The following is a 6,288-nucleotide window of genomic DNA, read 5'->3' as shown; positions in this document are numbered from 1 at the left end:
CAAATAATAGTTTTTAATCACAAAAAAAAGTTTTATGGACATTAAAAATGTTTAATAAATATATAAAAATAGTTCTAATAAACAAAAAATAGTTTTAATAAATAAAAAATAGTTTAATAATTACAAAAAATAGTTTTAATAATATTAAAAATGTTTAATAAATATAGAAATTTATAAAATATAAATATAAAGAAATTATAATTTTCTTTTTAAAATCCCAAATAATAGTTTTTAATCACAAATGTTCTCCAGCTAAATTTTCTGCTGCACTACAGTTGCCGGATGTGCTTGGTTGTAGTGGGTCTTCCAGCTCAGAACTTCCCTGAACTCGGCCTCTCGGGTTGAGTCTTGTAACAGTAACCCATGGATCATCTCTGTTCCTTACCCGGGGGTACTTGATATAACAAACCTGTAACATTTAGAAAAATTATAAATTAATACACATGATGATGAATCATTCTGAATAATTAACATTTAATTACCTGATCGGCCTGGGAAGCAAGAATGAAAGGATCATAATATTGCAGCTTTCGCCTCGAATTTACTGATGTAACACCAAATGCATCTGTTCTCACACCTCGATCTGGGGTGTTGTCGTGCCAATCACAATAGAAAACAGTACAGCGCAATCCAACCATGCCCAAATACTTGATTTCCAAAATCTCATGTATGTGTCCGTAGTATACATCATCTCCTGATGCAGAACAAACGCCATCATCATAAGTCGTACTCGAACGTCTCCTCTTCTGAGTTGTGAATGCATATCCTCGAGTACAAAATCTCGGATATGACTTCACAACAAAGTTTGGTCCAACGACCATCTCACGTATCCAATCGTCAAATGTTTCACCTCTGGCCAAACCAGCAGACACCTATTAATAGCACATATATATATATGTTATATCAATAAATGTGAATTAGTATAAATATGTGATAAAATATATTTTAATTTGTTTAAAGCACTCACATAAGTAAACATCCATCCAGTAAATTCTCTCTGCTTCATTTCTTCTAGTTCGTCCTCTGTGGCGTATCTATACTCGAACCGCTTTTCTGCCATGAAAATCCTGTATATGATGACAATAATGTAATTAATTAAGATTTAAATTTCAACTTGTTAAAATAAAAATTTGTAAGCTCATTTATTTACCTCTCATATTGAAGAACGTCTTCGCAGTTGGTGAGCAAATATGTTTGCAAATTACTGCGCTCCTGCTCAGTAAGTCGACGGTCCTTTGGTTTTCCGCTAAGTCGTCCAACGTCTGTGAAAATGTCTGGAACCGTAACATGATATGTTGCCCGTTCGCCTCTATCATCATGCCGAGCAGGTCTTCTGTTTTTGGTCTGAACTTCTGCTGGAAAGTAGTACTCGGCAAAGTTTGAAGTTTCTTCATTGATCATCTGTGCGACTATAGAACCTTCCACCCTACTTAAGTTTTTCACCATCTTCTTCAAATGGAACATATACCGCTCATACAGATACATCCATCTATACTGCACAGGACCACCAAGTTCCAATTCTCTTGCCAGGTGAATAACAAGATGCTCCATAACATCAAAAAATGAGGGAGGAAATATCTTCTCAAGGTTGCACTGAATCACGGCTATGTTAGTCTTCAAATTTTCAATACCTTCAAGAGTCACTGATCTCGTGCATAAATCGCGGAAGAAACCACTTATCCCTGCAATTGCTTCATGAACATTTCGTGGTAATAGTTCCTTGAAGGCGAACGGAAGGAGGCGCTGCATCATTACATGGCAATCGTGGCTTTTCAAGCCAGTAAACTTTCCTTCCTTTCTGTCGATACAGTTACGCAAATTTGATGCGTAACCGTCTGGAAATTCCACATCGTTTGAAATCCAATCAAAGAACGCATCTTTTCCCGCTGCATCAAGTCGGTATATGGGAAAAGGAGCCCTACCATTTTCATCAACATGAAGTTCTGAACGAGCACATATATCGACTAAATCCAGTCTTGACTTCAAATTATCCTTTGTTTTACCTTGAACATTAAGGATCGTGTTCATGAGATTGTCAAAAAAGTTCTTCTCAATATGCATGACATCTAAATTATGCCTTAGCAGATGATCCTCCCAGTATGGCAGATCCCAGGAAATACTTTTTTTGTGCCAGTTATGTAGTTCTCCAACAGCATCTACCGGAAAACGCTCATGTCCACCGACTTCTGGCGTCCTTTCTGCACCAAAATCTCTTAGTTGTATCTTCAAATCTTTCCCACAAATTTCCGGAGGTGGACTGTCAAACACCCTCTTGTTCTTCGTAAAGAAATTCCTACTCCTACGATATGTATGATCAGGTGGTAGGAATCTCCTGTGACAGTCAAACCAACACGTTTTCCTTCCGTGTTTTAGTTGGAAAGCATCAGTATTATCTTGACAATATGGACATGATAGCCTCCCATGCGTTGTCCATTCAGATAACATATCATATGCTGGAAAATCACTTATTGTCCACATTAGTACTGCTCGCATTTGAAAGTTTTCTTTACACGAAACATCGTATGTTTCAGCACCTTGAGCCCATAGTTGTTGCAACTCATATATTAGTGGCTGAAGAAACACATCAAGTGATCTCTTAGGATGCTCTGGTCCGGGAACGAGAATCGAGAGAAACAAAAACTCTCGTCGCAAGCACAAGTTTGGGGGTAGGTTGTATGGTGTAAGAATGACGGGCCATAGAGAATACTGTCTTCCACTCTTACCAAACGGGCTGAAACCATCAGTACATAATCCAAGGTAGAAATTTATTCTCTCATACGCAAAGTGGAGATACTTTGATTGGAAATGCTTCCACGCTTTTGCATCTGAAGGATGTCTGATCTCACCATCTGTTGAGTGCTCCGCATGCCATCTCATTGGTTGCGCTGTGCGTTCAGATAGATACAACCTCTGCAACCTTTCCGTCAAAGGTAAATACCACATCCTTTTATATGGCACTGGAACTCTTCCACTCGTATCTTTATAATGAGGCTTTCCACAAAATTTGCATGTAACCCGCTGTTCATCCGCCCTCCAATAAATCATGCAGTTGTCGCTGCATACATCTATTACCTGATACGATAAACCAAGACCAGCTACGAGTTTCTGAACCTCGTAGTATGAACCAGGAGCTACATTATCCTCGGGTAGAATACCTTTTACAAAATCAGCAATCGCATCCACACAGTCTTCAGCCAAATTATAATCTGTTTTAATGCCCATCAATCTTGTAGCAGATGATAAAGCTGAATGACCATCTCTGCAACCTTCGTACAATGGTTGCTTTCCAGCATCCAACATATCATAAAATCTCCTAGCTTGTGCATTGGGTAAATCTTCCCCTCTAAAATGATCATTTACCATCTGCTCAGTACCTACACCATAATCTACATCCGTTCTAATTGGTTCTTCTAATCTAACCGCTGGCTGAGGTTCACTAGTACTACCATGTTCATAATCAGTTTCCCCATGATGATACCAAATTTTGTAACTTCGTGTAAACCCACTCAAATATAGATGAGTCCAAACATCCCACTCTTTAATAACCTTTCTATTTTTACAATTAGAGCAAGGACATCTTAACATACCTGTTTTTGCTTCCGGTTGTCGGTGAACTAACCCCATGAATTCGGTTATACCTCGTTGGTATTCTTCCGTAAGCAATCTCGTGTTCGGATCCAAATGAGGTCGATCAATCCAAGAACGAAAATAATTTGAAGAAGACATGTTTTTTATGAATCAAATTCGTGTGTAAAGAGAGTAAGAGGGAGGATGAAGATATGGAGTGAATGAAGAGAAAGAGGGGTGCTTGTATTTATAGTTGAAATCCTACCGACAGTCCGAGGAAATTCCGACGGAATTCCGACGCCAACGGCTAGTTCGTCGGAATTTCCTTGAAATTTTTAAAATCCCCCAACGGCTCTCTAACGGCTATAATATATCCTCGGAATTCATCGGTTTTTTTCGAGAAATACATTTTTCCTCGGTATTCCATAAGAATATTCCGACGGATTAATATTTCTTCGGAATTCCGTCGGTATATTCCGAGGAAATTCTTCGGGATATTCCGAGGATTTCATTTTCCGTCGGAATGTCCGTCAGAATAACGCTGTTTTATTGTAGTGACCCCACCCTAAGAATCCTACAATAAACATGCCAAATCTGTTTTAAAATTGGTGAGGAAAAAAACAAAAGCGAAGGAAATGTTCTGTGGCCACCACCAGATTCATGTACTATCAAATCAAAATTTTCATTAGGTAAAAAATTATACCACCACCAGATTAATGTACTATCAAAGTTTTCATTAGGTAAAAAATTATATATTATAAGAAAAAAGAAAAACATATCGCCCTCAGTAAGTGTAGAACTCAGCCAATTCCTCGACGGATCCTCTTTCGCAATCATCACCATCATCGTTGTGATCGGAGCAACTGTTGTTGAGCAACTGTTGTTGAGCAACAAGTGTTCGAACAATACGACTTCACAAGCTACTAAGATTGTCTTTTGATCGTGACGTTCTTCCATGAATCTCGATGAACGATCAAGTAATTCCTGGAAAAGCGGATGGTCAATGACGTGGGAACTAAGCATGTAAGGTCTTCGAGACTTCCCAACGTAAACTAGTTGAAGATCGTTGCATTTTGAGACCTCGGTGGCGGTGGCGGAGGTGGTGGTGGAGACGGTGCTTGAGTGGTGGTTCTTGATGAAGGAAGGCCATTTCTTTATGACCGACTTGAGCTTTGTTAGCTTCCCGAACTTAGCCATTGGTAAAGTACCAGTATCGATTTTGAGCAATATTGGAGGTTTTCCAAAACCAAACAAATAAACTTCAAAATATTACTAATAGTATTGGAGCTTTTCTTGAAATTAGGGCAGTTTTTTTGTGTGTGTGTGTTTATCCAGAATGATAGTTATATATGTTTCTGGGACGTGACGACGAAGGAATAGGTTCGTTTGTATTTATACCGAGAGAGATCGAGAAAAGTGAACATCTAATAAAAAGATTAAGGGGGGTACAGAACCCGTAAAACTAGTGTCTCGTTGCTCTGTCTTTATTTATATATTATATATTGACATGAATATATGTGCAAGGATGCATGTACGTGTGTGTGTGTGTGTGTGAGTTGGACAATCTCCTGTTGTGGGTTGTTGTCTAATGTTCGGATACAGGGTGATCGATGGTTTTCTAGATAAAGATTACATCATGTCCACGATCTTGAAATAATATATTTTGATGATGATGATTCCTTAGAAATATGTCTTTTTCTTATAAACTTTTTCTTATAAACTTGCTTTGGTTTAATACATTCATACATATAACGATCTAAAACACTTGGCCTGACATAATATGGAATACAACTAATATTTTTAGTTGTTTTGTGACCACCAATCAAAATCATAAATGTGTATTTAATCTGGTGGGAGAAAACCTTTTGCAGCTGTCGTTATAGACTTGCAGAACACAAATTGTGGAAGTGAAGCTAATAATTGAAGGAAGTTTAGATAACTTACAAAATGGTCGTCCAAACTTTATTTTATGTATATAATATAGTTTACGCCAAGAGAAATCAAACAATAACAAAACAATCCAAAACATCACAGGTTCATTGCCTAATTAAGTATTACTGATGATTAGTACTAGTAATCATTCTATTAATCCTCTATATATTAATTGAGAATCATTTGAAAAATTAGAACCTTATTTTTGTATTAATTAGAAAAAATCTCAAATCCTAGGTGGCACTCTAAATGACTTCTAAATTTCATTTCAAAGAATTCTAGAGCATCTAATATAAAGTATAGTTTAATCTAATGGTGTCACATTATTTCATAATTATATAACACTAGAGAACATTATATTAATCTAAAATATAGGAAGCGTGTATTCTTTCCTTAAATAAAAGCTACGAAATTACCTAATATGATTTACATGTATATAACAATTAATGATTATGAATAATAAAGATTTGATAACAATTTTTGCATCATTCTTCATTTTTGTTTAAATTTATATTATTAAAAAAATTAAACAATTACATTAACCATATAATAAAAAAATTAGTTTTTTTTTCTTATATGTTATATTTTGAATTTTTTAAAATGACTTTAAATTACAAATGAGGAAACCTTATATGTTATATATATATATATTTTTTAAAACGACTTTAAAATACAAAAATGAGGATACCTTATATGTTATATTTTTTTTATATGTTAGAATTTTCTTATATGTTATATTTTGAATTTTTTAAAATGCCTTTAAATTACAAAATGAGGAAACCTTATATG

At 35.9% G+C, this 6,288-nt stretch overlaps 1 pseudogene; it reads right to left on the bottom strand.

Annotated features, from left to right (window-relative positions):
• Positions 1 to 4,351: 4,351 nt before the first annotated feature.
• On the bottom strand, positions 4,352 to 4,764 carry LOC106294437 (annotated as a pseudogene).
• Between the last annotated feature and the right edge of the window lie 1,524 nt (positions 4,765 to 6,288).

This window comes from Brassica oleracea, chromosome C5, assembly GCF_000695525.1.
Source record: "Brassica oleracea var. oleracea cultivar TO1000 chromosome C5, BOL, whole genome shotgun sequence".
In the NCBI taxonomy this organism is placed as follows: domain Eukaryota; kingdom Viridiplantae; phylum Streptophyta; class Magnoliopsida; order Brassicales; family Brassicaceae; genus Brassica; species Brassica oleracea.
The sequence above is the reverse complement of the archived record's forward strand: the minus strand, read 5'-3'. Positions and strand labels throughout refer to the sequence as shown.